General features: G+C 48.2%; 1 non-coding gene across 1 annotated transcript; it reads left to right on the plus strand.

Moving 5' to 3' along the window:
• The first annotated feature begins 200 nt into the window (after positions 1 to 200).
• TRNAG-CCC (transfer RNA glycine (anticodon CCC)) lies at positions 201 to 273 on the plus strand. The gene has a single exon. It is a non-coding gene; the product is annotated as a tRNA-Gly (tRNA).
• Positions 274 to 15,302: the final 15,029 nt, after the last annotated feature.

Consider the following 15,302-nt stretch of genomic DNA (forward strand, 5'->3'; position numbering starts at 1 on the left):
TGTTCTTGCCGTCACACAAAGGTCAGCGGATGATGCAGGCTCACTCGCAGCCTGGGATGCAGGGTGCCTCTTCAAGGCAGCCGCTGTGAAAGCGGCTCACCCAGGCCCACAGAGCTCCGGCCTCCGCCGGGCTGGCGACTGAGACACGCAAGGAGGTCAAAGGCAGAGGTAAGTGCAGAAGTGAGAAAGCTGCGGGGACTTCCCCGGTGGTCCAGTGGCTAGGGCTCTACACTCCCGATGCAGGGGGCCCAGGTTTGATCCCTGGTCGGGGAACTAGATCCCACATACTGCAACTGAAGATCCACCACACCAAATAAATAAACAAACAAACCCTGCGGTTCATTCAGTAAAGAACCAGCCTGCAGTGCAGAAGCCCGCCGGAAATGCAGGAGACCTGGCTTCGATCCCTGTGTCGGATCAGGTAGGTCCTCTGGAGAAGGAAATGGCAACTCGCTCCAGTATTCTCTCCTGGAAAATTCCATGGACAGAGGAGCCTAGCGGGCTACAGTCCATAGAGTCGCAGACAACCTGACACCACTTAGCGACTAAAAAACAGCACAGATGAAAGAAAGAAAAGAAACCGTTGTGTAACGGGCAGGTGAGGCTCCACAAAGAGCCACCTCTCTCCCCCTTTATGAAATAAGGGTTTAAGAACTCCAAGAGGGAGAGTGGACCGCGCCTTCCCCTTCATCCAGGGAAAGGAGGTGAAAGCAGGTACCGTCTGCCTACTGCGGTTGCTCACCCAGCAGGCTCGAGCCTCCAGTCTCTCAAGGTCATGTGACCTCAGCATCAAAGCACCCTGCGGTGGTGGGCGTGGCCAACCGTGGCTTGGTGGGCGTGGCCATCTCGTCTCTTCCTAGCGTCACTGGTTTGCTATCTTGGTTTATGCCTGTATTTTAATTGTCCAGAGTGTCAAGTGCCTTCCTCTGTTCTCATTGAAACTATCTAGTGATGCTTTTGGGAGAAGCAGGTTCCAAACTCCTCAACCACCTTCCAGGATTTGGGAACAGAGAATGAAAACAAGGGACAGATATCCTTTTTAAAGGACATGACCAGGAATTTTCCCCCATCACTTCTGCACGTGACCCACTAGACAGGAAGCCTGGTCCCCAGGTGTCCCTCAGGTAAGGTGCTTTCTCCGTTACAGGAACCCTGAAATTCCCACCTCCTGAGATGCCCTTCAGACCAGGAAAACCCGAGACGATTTGTCACCCTGCAGAGGAATCCTTCCACTAAATGTCAGAAGGAGAGGGGACTTCCCTGGCAGTCCAGTGCTTAAGACTCTGCACTTCCGAAACAGGGGGTGTGGGTTTGATCCCTGGTCTGGGAGCTAAGATCTTACATGCAGTGTCTCCATGGCCAAATAAAAATAAATTAATTAATTCAGTTAAAAAATTAAAAATGAGGGAGTTGAGAATATAGCAAAACATTCACTAAAGAAAAAAAAAAAACTAAGGGGGAGAATGAACACTGGGACCAGTTAACCACCCCTACCCCACATCCTCTGACTTCCAGGTCCACAGCTCTTTCCCCTTCTTCTTGCTTCTGCTTTTAAAAACTAACCCTATTCGATATCACAGTAGACAGCTTTCCTTTGTTATTTACCTGTTTGCTGTTGCCAATCCTGTCATTCCTGGGTGAATATGAGAACTTCAGGGGGTGGACACAGGTATATTTATTTGACAAGCACCTAGGGCTTCACAAATTACTAGACATGAATATAGATGATGTACAGGCTACAGACATGATAGAGGGCATATGTTGAAATATTAAGAGCATATATCTCAGATTTGAGATTAACAAGCCATGTCTAACCTTTCCCTGTGCTTCCTTGTATCTTCCAATTTTCTACAGTGGTTGCTCATTGCTTTCATAACTAGAGATTCCCATCATCTACAAAATACTTGTTAAACAGTAGTTCCTAGTAGGAGAAGCTGATCCAACTCTCCATCTCCACGTCTATAGTGGAGACACCAATAAACCAACTGTGAATCTTCCCATTTACACTATTTTATAAACATTTATGTGTTCCTGTTATCTTGCAGAGTAATTATTACTACCGCCAGTTTACACGGGGGAAATCTGAGACTTCGGGAGTTTAATGATCTAATACAGTCGCTAGCTAACAAGGGAACAAACAGCTGTTTCTCAGAAGCCTGAAATCATCATTTCTAACATTCACTGGTGCTTTCCATGGGCCAAGTACTGCCCTAAAAATTTAACAGGTTTTAATTCACTTAACAGTCATGACAAGCCTCATGGCCTGGTTCTAATGGGACACCCTGAGATTTGATGTTGCAGAGACAAGGAAAGTAACTTGTCCAGAGTCTCATAACTTGTTAATGATGCCTGACGGTTCACTGCTGGAGCTCTAATCCGATTCTCAGGTGGCACAATGGTAAAGAACCCGCCTGGCAATGTAGGAGATGCTGGAGACTTAGGTTCGATCCCTGAGTTGGAAATATCCCCTGGAGTAGGAAACAGCAACCCACTCCAGTACTCTTGCCTGGGAAACCCCATGGACAGAGGAGCCCAGCGGGCTACAGTCCAGAGGGTCACAAAGAGTCAGATACAATTGAGCATACATTCACCCAACCATTATCCTAGCTGAATTCTCTAAACTCTAAAAGTACTTAGGGCTTTCCTTCTGAAGTACACAAAACGGAGTTATTTACTGAAAAGGAATACTAGGATCACGGAAACCTTTCTTCTGTCTGTTCGTGTTGCAGGTAAGTTGAAAATTTTAATGGGACAAAAATCGGGATATTCAATTCAACGCACAGAGAATCAGCAGGAGAACCCTTCGGCTGTTTTTTCGGTGTCCTTCACCGACTGAACTTCCTCCCAACACTGTAAAGTGCCTGGTTATGGCAGCAGCCATCCACAAGGGCAGGCAGCCTTTCCTTCCTGTCATCAACTGATTCACAATGACTGCTTGTGTTCTGATTTTGCATATCTTTTACCTACCCAAAATAATTCATGCCCCCCCATCCCATTGTCCAGATGGTCTAAAATTTTTCCTAATATCCAACCTATTTCGAACTTAACTCTACAAATTTCTTTTTTCCTGTGTTAGCCAGAAGGTTCAACGCTGGGAGCAACTTCTTGAAACCTCAATGCATTTTGCATTTAATGCTTTCAAGTGCAAATTTCATGCATATACTTTATACTTGGTCTTACAAAAAGTTTGCCATTAGAAACACTATGACAATACACTGTAACACTATTTCATGAATGGAAAAAAAAAAAAAACATTTTTCAGAGCCTCAAGATCTGAAAATGTTCATGAACAGCATCTGGTCCAGGAATCATCGCCCAGGGGGCCTCATGCTCCTCACGCAGGGACCTCCAAGCTTTGATCGATGGTGAAAATCAGCGTTTGCTGCAAATAATGTTCTGACAACATGTGTTGGTTAGAAGGTTGAGGTAAGGTCCCACACCTTGGCTCACAATAGGCAAGAACTTGCTTCAAGTTAGTAATGCAGGACAGAGCAAATGCATGCTGGGGCCAGTGAAACACTGTGGATCTTAGAGACCAGGGAAGGGTGGTGCCTGTTGGTAAGTCAGACTCCTTGGTCAGGGTGGCAGATGGTCCCACCCAGAGCATGGCCATCTGGCAACAGTTCAGTGTCTCAGGGAAGCCAAGACACTGAAAACACAAACTAGACCCAAACTATTTGGTGAGAAAGTGAGGACCACTGGTGTATTTACGGCACTGTAAATCACTGCAGATGGCGACTGAGCCATGAAGTCAAAAGACGCTTACTCCTTGGAAGGAAAGTTATGACCAACCTAGACAGCATATTCAAAAGCAGCGACATTACTTTACCGACTAAGGTCCGTCTAGTCAAGGCTATGGTTTTTCCTGTGGTCATGTATGGATGTGAGAGTTGGACTGTGAAGAAGGCTGAGCGCCGAAGAATTTGATGCTTTTGAACTGTGGTGTTGGAGAAGACTCTTGAGAGTCCCTTGGACTGCAAGGAGATCCAACCAGTCCATTCTGAAGGAGATCAGCCCTGGGATTTCTTTGGAAGCAATGATTCTAAAGCTGAAGCTCCAGTACTTTGGCCATCTCATGCAAAGAGTTGGCTCATTGGAAAAGACTCTGATGCTGGGAGGGATTAGGGGCAGGAGGAGAAGGGGACGACAGAGGATGAGATGGCTGGATGGCATCACTGACTTGATAGACGTGAGTCTGAGTGAACTCTGGGAGTTGGTGATGGACAGGGAGGCCTGGCGTGCTGCAATTCATGGGGTCGCAAAGAGTCGGACACGACTGAGCAACTGAACAGAACTGAACTGACAGTCAAAGTTATGGTTTTTCCAGTAGTCATGTATGGATGTGAAAGCTGGACCACAAAGGAGGCTGAGTGCCAAAGAATTGATGTTTTTGAACTGTGGTGTTGAACAAGACTTTTGAGAGTCCCTTGGACAACAAGGAGATCAAACCACCAGTCAATCCTAAAGGAAATAAATCCTGAATATTCATTGGAAGGACTGATGCTGAAGCTCCAATACTTTGGCCACCTGATGCAAAGAGCCAACTCACTGGAAAAGACCCTGATGCTGGGAAAGATTTATGGCAGGGGGAGAAGGAAGAAACAGAACATGAGACGTTTGGATGGCACTACCAATTCAATGGACGTGAACTTGGACAAATTCTGGGAGATGGTGAGGGACAGGGAAGCCTGGAGCTTGTGGGGGTCATGAAGAGTAGGAGACATTGGTGATTGAACATTAATTTTTAAAAATCCCTTTAATGAGAGCTCCACCTCCATGACCTAACCACCTCCCCAAAGCCCCATCCCCATACACCATCATTTTCAGGATCAGGATCCCAGCAGATAAACCTAGAGGAACACAAACCTTCAGGACCTCATAATAAATTACAAGACAGTTCAGTTCAGTTCAGATGCTCAGTCGTGTCTGACTCTTTGCAAACCCATGAATCGCAGCACGCCAGGCCTCCCTGTCTATCACCAACTCCCAGAGTTCACCCAAACTATTGTCCATCAAGTCGGTGATGCCATCTAGCCATCTCATCCTCTGTCATCCCCTTCTCCTCCTACCCCCAATCCCTCCAAGCATCAGTCTTTTCCAATGAGTCAACTCTTTGCATGAGGTGGCCAAAGTACTGGAGTTTCAGCTTTAGCATCAGTCCTTCCAAAGAACACCCAGGACTGATCTCCTTTAGAATGGATTGGTTGGATGTCCTTGCAGTCCAAGGGAGTCTTCTCCAACACCACAGTTCAAAAGTATCAATTCTTCGGAGCTCAGCTTTCTTCACAGTCCAACTTTCACATCCATGCGTGACCACTGGAAAAACTATAGCCTTGACTAGACGGACATTTGTTGGCAAAGTAATGTCTCTGCTTTTGAATATGCTGTCTAGGTTGGTCATAACTTTTCTTCCAAGGAGTAAGCGTCTTTTAATTTCATGGCTGCAGTCACCATCTGCAGTGATTTTGGAACCCCCAAAAATAAAGTCTGACACTGTTTCCACTGTTTCCAAATGTAGTTCCCATGAAGTGATGGGACCGGATGCCATGATCTTCGTTTTCTGAATGTTGAGCTTTAAGCCAACTTTTTCACTCTCCTCTTTCACTTTCATCAAGAGGCGTTTTGGTTCCTCCTCACTTTCTGCCATAAGGGTGGTGTCATCTGCATATCTGAGGTTATTGATATCTTTCCCTGCAATCTTGATTCCAGCGTGTGCTTCTTCCAGCCCAACATTTCTCTTGATGTACTCTGCATATAAGTTAAATAAGCAGGGTGACAATATACAGCCTTGACGGACTCTTTTTCCTATTTGGAACCAGTCTGTTGTTCCATGTCCAGTTCTAACTGTTGCTTCCTGACCTGCATATAGGTTTCTCAAGAGGCAGGTCAGGTGGTCTGGTAGTCCCATCTCTTTCAGAATTTTCCACAGTTTATTGTGATCCACACAGTCAAAGGCTTTGGCATAGTCATTAAAGCAGAAATAGATGTTTTTCTGGAACTCTCTTGCTTTTTGATGATCCAGCGGATGTTGGCAATTTGATCTCTGGTTCCTCTGCCTTTCCTAAAACCAGCTTGAACATCAGGAAGTTCATGGTTCACGTATTGCTGAAGCCTGGTTGCGCCTACAGGTTCACCCCTGGAGCTCACCTGCTCACCTAAATCCTGGCCTGATCTCCCTGCTCCTTTCCTTCTTGGGCCTCTCTATGTGACATCCAATCCTGCATTGTTGCTGGACTCCAGCCCTTGTTTCACATTCCCTGACCACCTGTCTTCTAGGACCCTTACACATGGAAGTCACTCCTGAACTTGACCTTGCTCTATCCCCCTGGACCGTGGCAGCCAGCTTCCTTCCCAGAGTGGCAGCCTTTTACAGCAGAGACACTAATTCCACAGCCCAGCTCTGTAAGGTGCACACCCCACCCCAAGCAGGGAAATGCTAATAGCAAGCTCAGGGTTTCCAGTGGTCACTTCTTCCCACCATCCACTGAGACGGCCCACAACTGCCACCCTGCACCTGCTTCAGGCTCTCACATCCAGCATCAATCACGGATCATGTGACTTAATGCATTCAGATATATATTTATCTAGTCACTGACTCAACAGTCATTATCGGTGTGTGCCAGGCATGGTGCTGGACATGTGGGGACACAAGAAGGATTAAAGGAAAACATGAAAGAACAGGGAAGCTCTGGTGGCTCAGTGGTAAAGAATCTACATGCCAACGCAGGAGTCATGGGCTCGATCCCTGACCCATAAAGATTCCACGTCCCACAAAGCAATGAAGCCCACGTGCCACAACCACGGGGCCCACGTGTCCTAGAGTCTGTGCTTCCCAACAAGGGAAACCGCCTCAGTGAGAGGCCCTTGCTCTGCAACTGGAGAGTAGCCCCAACTCGATGCCAAGCAGAGAAATCCCTTGCAGCTACGAAGATCCGGCCCAGCCAAAAACAAAGAAATAAATGTCTTTAAAGTGAATGCACCGGCCCTGAACACCCTGTCTCATGCATCGAGCCTGGACTGGTGCTCTGTTTCACATATGATAAATACATATGTTTCAATGCTATTCTCTCACATCATCCCACCCTCGCCTTCTCCCACAGAGTCCAATAGTCTGTTCTTTACATCTGTGTCTCTTTTGCTGTCTTGCATATAGGGTCATCATGGGGAGGGAGCTGGGAGGGGGGTTCAGGATGGGGAGCACACCTACACCCATAGCTGATTCATGTCACTATATGGCAAAAGCCACTACAATATTATAAAGTAATTAGCCTCCAATTAAAATAAATTAATTAATTTTTAAAAACCAATGTTCACGTGAACTACCATAAATCAAAATACAAGTGAATAGTATTAAAAAGAAAATCATAGAAACAAAAGCGGGAAAACAGGCCCTGTCCTCAAAGAGCCCGCAAACTCAGAGAGAGAAGCGCACGCAGCATGCAGGACTCACCGGCTGCAGAGGGACCAGCCAGGCAGGTGCCGAGGGAGAGAGGTGGCTCAGGGGCAAGGGGCAGGCCGGAGCCATCAGGAGGAAGGTGAGAAATCAGGGAGGCAGGAGTAGCCAGGGGGCAGGCAAGGCTTCGCCTCGACGTGTGAGTTGAGTCTGATAGGAGAGCAGCCGTTTCCCAGCGGATGGGGGACCCCACCAGCGGGAGCTGCAGGAGCACCCCCAAAGAGGCTGCAAGCAGCCATGTGTTCAGAGGCCCCCCTGGCACCTCAGGGGGACCTACAGGCAGGCAAGGGCAGCGAGAACCCCAGGGCGCTGTCTCGGGCTCAGCCCCAAGAGAGCTGATGCCGCCTCGGGAGCAGCTCTTCCCCAGCTGCCTCTCTGTCACCCTGCCATGTGCTGCGGGAGTTCAGAAGTCCATCTGCAAAGTCATCTGCAGATGTTAGGACACTCGTCCATCCCAGAGCTGTTGCCTGGGGGTGAGGTCAACCTGAGGGCTCCCTCCCTCACGTGTCTGATGCCTGGGGTGGACAATCAGTACTGGGGTGGGGGAAGAGGGCTGGGGAGAGGTTGGGAGGAGGGAGGGGCCGCGAGGGGCAGAGCCTGAGGCCCCAGGACCCCTGCCCTCAGCTGTTCCAGGGCCAGATCATTTGAATCTTCCCAGGAGTGCTTTCTGTGAAGCGTCTCCTTCAACAACGAAACAGCCTTACAGGGAAGGGGGGTACTGCTGGCATCATCGCCATACAGTCCAGAACACTGAGGGGAGAGAATTCAGATGATTTGCCCAAAAGTCCTCAGTAGGTGGAATGAGGACTAGATCCCAGATGTCTGACCCCAGAGACGTAAAGGCCCCCGTGACCCAAGTGACTGGGCTGCACTTGGCTGCCACCCTCTGTCCCCATCACTGCCCCATCTCCTCTGTCTGGTTGCCATTCCATGCCCACCGTGTGCTGGTCACTGTCAGAGGGACAGGCCAGGTAACGGTGAGTGAGAAAGATGAGGAGAAGCAAAGGAAAAGGCCCTCCAAGCAGTGAGGGCATCGCAGACAGAAGGGGCAGTGGAAGCCAAGCGAGACCACTCAGCTGTTCATCTCACAGCCGCCCCTGCCCCCGCACGACCTCCGGCCCGCCACGGTGAGGGCAGCTGGGCTGAGCAAAGGAAGGGAGGCTAGAGGACACCCCCCAGGGGCCCTCGCCCATTCCACGCTGCACTCCCCCTCTCCCACCCTCTCCCTGGGGGCCTGATTCCAGGATCCTACAAGGATGCTCCTCTGACGCTTCCCCTGGGCTCCCGCGACCACAGACCGGCCCACCGTCCACCATCCACATCTGCTGGAACCAACTCTAAGGACAATTCAGGAAGCAACTGACTTGCACCTGGAGACCCCACTGCCCGGGCCCTGAGACACAGTGGGGGTGGCATTCCCACATCTCAGTGACACATGGGGATGTCCCCACGTCTCAGAGCACTGCAGCTGTCCAGGCACTGCTCACTGATGGACATGCAATAACTTCCTTCATGCTTAACTTAAAGTGGCTCCATAGACCAACTTCCCGCTCTAGAACTACCCCCTATACACGTCTCTGTAGAAACAGGCCCAGGCTTCCAAATAATTTCCAACCAACCATGTGGGATGCAGAAAAGTTCCAAGTCATTTTGCAGGATTGGTCTCCTTTACGCTCACAGGTTCCACAAACAGGAATTCGGTGCTTGGTAGGTCCTGGGTATTGCGCTGGTTATCAGAATGCAGACACACTGGGAAGGGCTCACATTTACAGGTGAGCACCTCTTCTAACGTGAGAGTGATTAGGGAGGAACCGTGACGCGCCCTGGAGGACACCAGAGGGCCGAGTGAATTACGCTGGGTGAACTGAGTGAGTGTCTCCAGGTGACTGGGCTTCCCTGTGGCTCAGAAGGTGAAGAACCTGCCTGCAGTGCAGGAGATCCCAGTTTGAACCCTGGGTCGGGAACATCCCCTGGAGAAGGGAAAGGCTACCCGCTCCAGTATTCTTGTCTGGAGAATTCCATGGACAGAGGAGCCTAGTGGGCTACAGTCCATGGGGTTGCAAAGAGTGGGACAAGGCTGAATGACTAACACTTTCGCTTTCACTCCAGGCTACTAGGCCTAATCAGGGAGAGGAGGGATGAGGAACGGTCTTCAGGCTCAGGAAGCAGATTAAGCAAAGCCCAGAGGCACCCAGGAGCTGAGCATTCCAGGAAGCAGAAAACTGCCATGTGTCTCTAACAGAAGTGGGTGTGGAGTACAGAGCAAAGGCAGCCAGGAAGATGAAGCTTTGAGTGTCCTGTTTAGGATTCCAGACTTTACCTAAGTCTGATGGCAATCGAGAGTCATCAGGAGATTTTAAGCAGGGAGAAGCATGATCAGACTGGTATAGAAAGACAACTCTTACAGTGGAGTGAAGAATAGCTTGGTGGGAAGAAGCCTGGGAATCAAGATAAATCAGGTCATCTGCAGTCTGAGCCACCTTCCTGCCTGGACTCTGAAATGTGTGTCCTGAATTGATTCCTCAAATTGCCACACAAGGATAACAACCCAGTTGAAATGATAGCATCTGTATCCACCAATTTAAACTCCATTATTATAACCATCCAGAGCAAAATGTGTTACTATTTCAAACAAAGAGATACCATTGATACACAAGGCAGGTCGTTGAGCTTCCTGACTGGAGATGCTCAAGGTTGCAATGACACACAAACATGCCGGCAGCGTCGCATTTCATCAGAATGAGGTTCCTTCCTTTTGTCTTAGCATCCACATCCCTCCTACTCCAAAAAGCCTCCCTTTGCACTAACATTCTCGGCGATTCTGATGGCTCGTGCAAAAGGCATTTCTGGTTCAAGGCCTTAAATACTATTCTTGTTGCTTTTTTATTTTTCTCTTTTGTTTCCAGGCAGTTGAAATTTATCACCATGATCACTGCAGAACATCAATACTCTCTTTCAACCTTTCCCCTGTGTACACGTGCAGTCATTTCCGTGGCCGCGCTTTCACTGTCTTGCCTCTGGTTTGCAGGTAGAGTTGACATCTGCTACTGTTCTTCGTGTCTCCTGAATCCCTTTCTTTTGTAAGAATCTGCCTGCAATGCAGGAGACACGGGTTCAATCCCTGGGTCAAGAAGATGTCCTGAAGGAGGAAATGGCAACCCACTCGAGTTTTCTAGTCTGGAAAATCCCATGGACACAGGAGCCTGGGGGCTACCGTTCATGGGGTCACAAAGAATCAGACATGACTGAGTGACTAGCAACACCCCCACCCCACTCTTCCTCCATGTGGTAAGAGGGTCTGATCCCACCTCTACAGGTACAGAGGCAATCCCAGGACCCAAGCCCATCCAATGAGTCTACCATCTCCCCAGACACAGGGGTCCCTCAGGGACAGGCAGGTGACCAAGGCTGGGCTGGTAGGAATCACCCCTAGTATCATTAGAGATACCAAGAGGTTCTTGGAGATTTTAATAGGAAAAACTCATGGAGGCAAAATCCACACCCAAATCTATTTGGCTCCTCTATCGCATGACACCCCCAGGTGAGTGCACATCTCTCAGCCTCACGGTCCTGCTGTGGCACTAAACACAGAGCACACCCAGGAACTGCCTGGAGAAAGAGACAGCAGAGGTTGGCAGAGCTCTGGAGGAGCACGGGAAGCCCGGGGACACAGGAGGTCTTCCTGGAAGAACTTTGTGGGAGCATCAGGAAGCAAGAGGACTGCCCAGAGAATCTCTGGAGAAGGGGGAGGAAGCCCAAAGAAAGAGGAGGCCTTCACTTCAGAGGTTTTCCTGGGCAATCAGTGTTCAAGGAAGGTTTTGCCAAGGAAATTTGGGGTTTCAAAGAAAGAAGGCTGTAGGTGGAGAAAGATTGGGAAAATAATTGCAAAGAGAGAAACCCACTCAGCAAAAACAGGGAGGAGACGAAAACACAGCAGTGAATCGGCAGTATCAGCATTCTCTCCTCATCAAAAGAGCTGGCAGGTTGGAAGAAATATCTAGGAAGCTGGTATGGAGGGCAGGAGGCACAATCCAGCCACCTAGAGAAGTAGACACGGCCACCAAGTGGCCCTTGGGTCCCCCAGCTGACATCTGCCATTCAGAAAGGCAACCCTTTGAGCAGAGGGAGCTGGAACTGGGAGAAGTGGTGTGACCCACTAAGAGGGCTTCCTGACAGTTCCGGGCAATGCTGGTTAGAGCTGCATGCAGCCCCATCTCCTCCTCACGGCCACCAAGCCCCTGCCACACATGGACTGAGCCCTGGGCTCCAGCTCTAACTCCATTTCCATTTCAAAGAAATTTCTTCAGGAAATGGCACTGAGAAGCCTTCTCCTTCCAAAGACAAACCACACTCTCTAGAGCTCTCTTAGATTTCTTATTCTCTAGCAACTTCAACAAGAAGGCAATGGCACCCCACTCCAGTACTTTTGCCTGGAAAATCCTATGGATGGAGGAGCCTGGTGGGCTGCAGTCCATGGGGTCACTAAGAGTTGGATACAACTAAGTGACTTCACTTTCACTTTTCACTTTCATGTATTGGAGAAGGAAATGGCAACCCACTCCAGTGTTCTTGCCTGGAGAATCCCAGGGACGGGGGAGCCTGGAGGGCTGCCATCTATGGGGTTGCACAGAGTCGGACACGACTGAAGTGACTTAGCAGCAGCAACTTCAACAGTCTGTTTTCCTCCTAGACTTACAACAAGGATAACCTTAGTTACACTATTTTAATTCCATATTTTAAAAAAATTCACCAACTTGGAAAATCCTGGCAGAAAAACACAAATGCACATGAAAAGGCAGTACAAGCTTCCATTTTGCTTTAAAAAAAAAAAAATTTAAGAAATATATGACAACCCACGCCATGGCACAAAGCCTTGATTTAATATTAGTAATTATGGTATTGCATCTTGAATCCAACACATAGACTGAGATATCCGTTTCGGATATAAAATCATTTAACGTGATTTGACAACTGTATGCCTCAGCAATTAATTAATCTTGTTACAACCCACCGATCAATAAGTACAGAACTAGCACTAACTGATGATGACATCATGCCTTCGAGCCCATGGCTGGCAGGTTATTATGCAGAAGAGGCTGGACCAGCTTGTGCACCTGTGTGGTCCATGCTGCAGTCAAGTCAGTGAAGCGCCAAGTGCAGGGTGAAGATTCCCGGTTGGAGTGTCATCCTCGTCCAGCCCTGTTTGCTTTGGAAATTACATTCTTCCTAATTCCCCACCACCACCACCCCACTGTGGGCTTCAACTGGTTTAGACTTCCACTGACTTCGTTGGCTGAGTTTTTATATAGCTCAACTCAGAGGGGAAGAAAATGCGAGGCATTTGAAAGCCAAGGCCCTCTGTTGTCCTCCCATGCCTGAAATGAACACGAACCCGGGTGGAGGCTTCACAGAGCAAGGCAAGGACACAGAAGGGAAGTGGCAGGAAGCGAAAGAAGGGGATAGTTTGCAGAAGATGGAGTTGAAGGTGTGAGCAGGTCAGCGCTTCACTTCCTGTGCTGTAAAAGATGAAGCTGATAAACCCAGAGAACACTCCCTCCCTGTGAAAATCCACCACCGTTTGTGGAGAATCTAGGAGACTTGCTGATTTACTAAGTAGTCAGAAATTGGGCTTACACTCCACGTCAAGGGTGGAAATTCTAGGGGCCCTCCAAATAGAAAAATGAGTCATAGATTCTGCACAGACTCAAAGAAGTGCAGACACAAGCTTTCAGAACCACAACTGTGATTTCTGAACTCAGACTGTTGGTTGCATTTAACTTTTGCTATTGAAATAACCACACGGGACAAAATGAGGGGCTCAGGACCACCAAAGCCCAAGAAGCAGGCTCTATCTAAGCCCCTGAGACCTTTTGTGAGTGTGTCTGGTTGCTTTCCTTCCCCACCCTCCCAGCCCACCATGATAAATTCCTCCAGGGCAGGAACAAAGTCCTGTTCATTTTACAACCTAACCTCCCTCCACCCACCTCCAGCACTATGACCTACCCACCCCCCACCCCCAACCCAGCATGTAACACAGGCCTTTTATGAGTCTTAATAAGTACATGCTATTTGACTTGTCTCAAACGCTAAAAATTGCAGTCACGAGTTTATTTTGTGAGGTATGGCAGGCTTAGGACAAAGAAAGTGCACTTTTGTGTAGACAAATTATTCCAAACCATCATTAGCCATCCAGTTCGGTCCATGAACTACTGAGCCTACACGGTGGCTGCAACAGTTTCACAATGCCTTTCAAATACTCACAATTAACCAAACTAAAGGATAACTTACCATGAAAGAATTGATTTTAAATGCCAACCATTGAATAATAACGCTCAGACTAGAAAATGATTTGGCCGAAAGATGACTTTCGTGAAGGTTCTGAATCTTAAAAAGACTCTATTATATCTAATGTCCCCTCTATGAAGCCTGACTTCACCTTCCTTTGTATAAGAATATCACACTGCACACTCTTCAAGCCGTCAGCCCCCATACAGGCACAGTTTACTCAAACGTGGGACGAAGAGAGAGAGAGAAGTTTCAGGAAAAGTGGAGAAGTGCTGGAGGAGAACTTGAGGGAGGAAGCAGATAAAAGACATCACGTGTGAATGCAAGTGGTCGGGCTAGCATCAGCTGTGCTCTGAGTTCCCAGAGAGAGGGGGGCATCTGGATATAATCCTGGAGAGAAAGAAAGATGAGCAAACAACTTCCCCTGTACCAGCCAGCGGGTAGGTGAACTGGCTACCATTTGGATGTAGAGATGGATAAGGCGCCTGGACCAGCCTCTAGCCTCGGGAAGATTTGGGGAGGAAAATGTTTAACTTGCAGGAGGTCTGTGAACAGTGATTTCTTTCATTTATGTCTTTGCCCAGAAATTCCATAGGAAGAAGCCTTTCTCCATTCTTGGTTTATACTGTTCTGGCGGGGCTAACCTCACCTCGGCACTGAGAGTGAGCACGTGGCTCAGGCCTAGCCAATCAGAATACGCCATCTCTTGGGCCATAAGGACTGGTCCAGGATTGGGCAAGCGGCCCCAGCTCTGCCTTGGGGAAGCGTCTTGGGACGATTCTGCAGTCATCTTGAAGACGCGTCCTCCACGTGCCAAGGTCAGTTTGGGGATACTGTAAAGGCACACTACTTAGAAACCATGTGAAGAAAGACTGCCTTGAATATAAAGGCATAGAACCCTGATTACGTTTGCTCCAGGAGATCCAGGTGTGCCTCGCTCAATACGGCTGTACCCCTAACTTCCTAATCACGGATGGAAATAAGTTCTCTTTGCAGCTTGTGATTGTTTTAATCGGGATCCTTTTATTTAAGTAAAACTTTCCTACTAATATAAGGACATTCACATTGTGGGTATCCATAATTAAAAGAACAGCTGTAAGACAAGTTAAGTCCACGAGTGGAAGAATCCTAGAAGGAAAATCACCTAAGCTATTGCTGCACAGACATTACAATTTCTTAGTTAGATGCTTACAGAACACAACAAATTTAGGAGAGGGGATTAGAGAGCTGTAAGATTTCAAAATGGAGATGGGAAACCTATTCCAGATTTGAAGGGAGAAAGAAGAAATTCCTTAGAAATCAATCTATAGTCAATCAAAATAGTCAATGATTGATCTCTGGGATATAATAGGGAAGAATGTCAGAGGAGATGATAAGTTTCTTAAGGCCTTGGCCTTGGTCCTGGTCATCCTTACCTCCACTGTTTAGCTCAGTTACTATCTGTGTCAGCAGAACCTTCCTTTCCTTTCTGAGATAAATAACGTCAACCATTTTCCAAGTTCCTGTGTGTCCCTGAGCTGATTCTCTGCCGCCCTTTTCTAATAGAGGCATCGTAAGTCTTTCC

The sequence above is a fragment of the Ovis canadensis genome, chromosome 26 (genome assembly GCF_042477335.2).
Source record: "Ovis canadensis isolate MfBH-ARS-UI-01 breed Bighorn chromosome 26, ARS-UI_OviCan_v2, whole genome shotgun sequence".
NCBI lineage: Eukaryota > Metazoa > Chordata > Mammalia > Artiodactyla > Bovidae > Ovis > Ovis canadensis.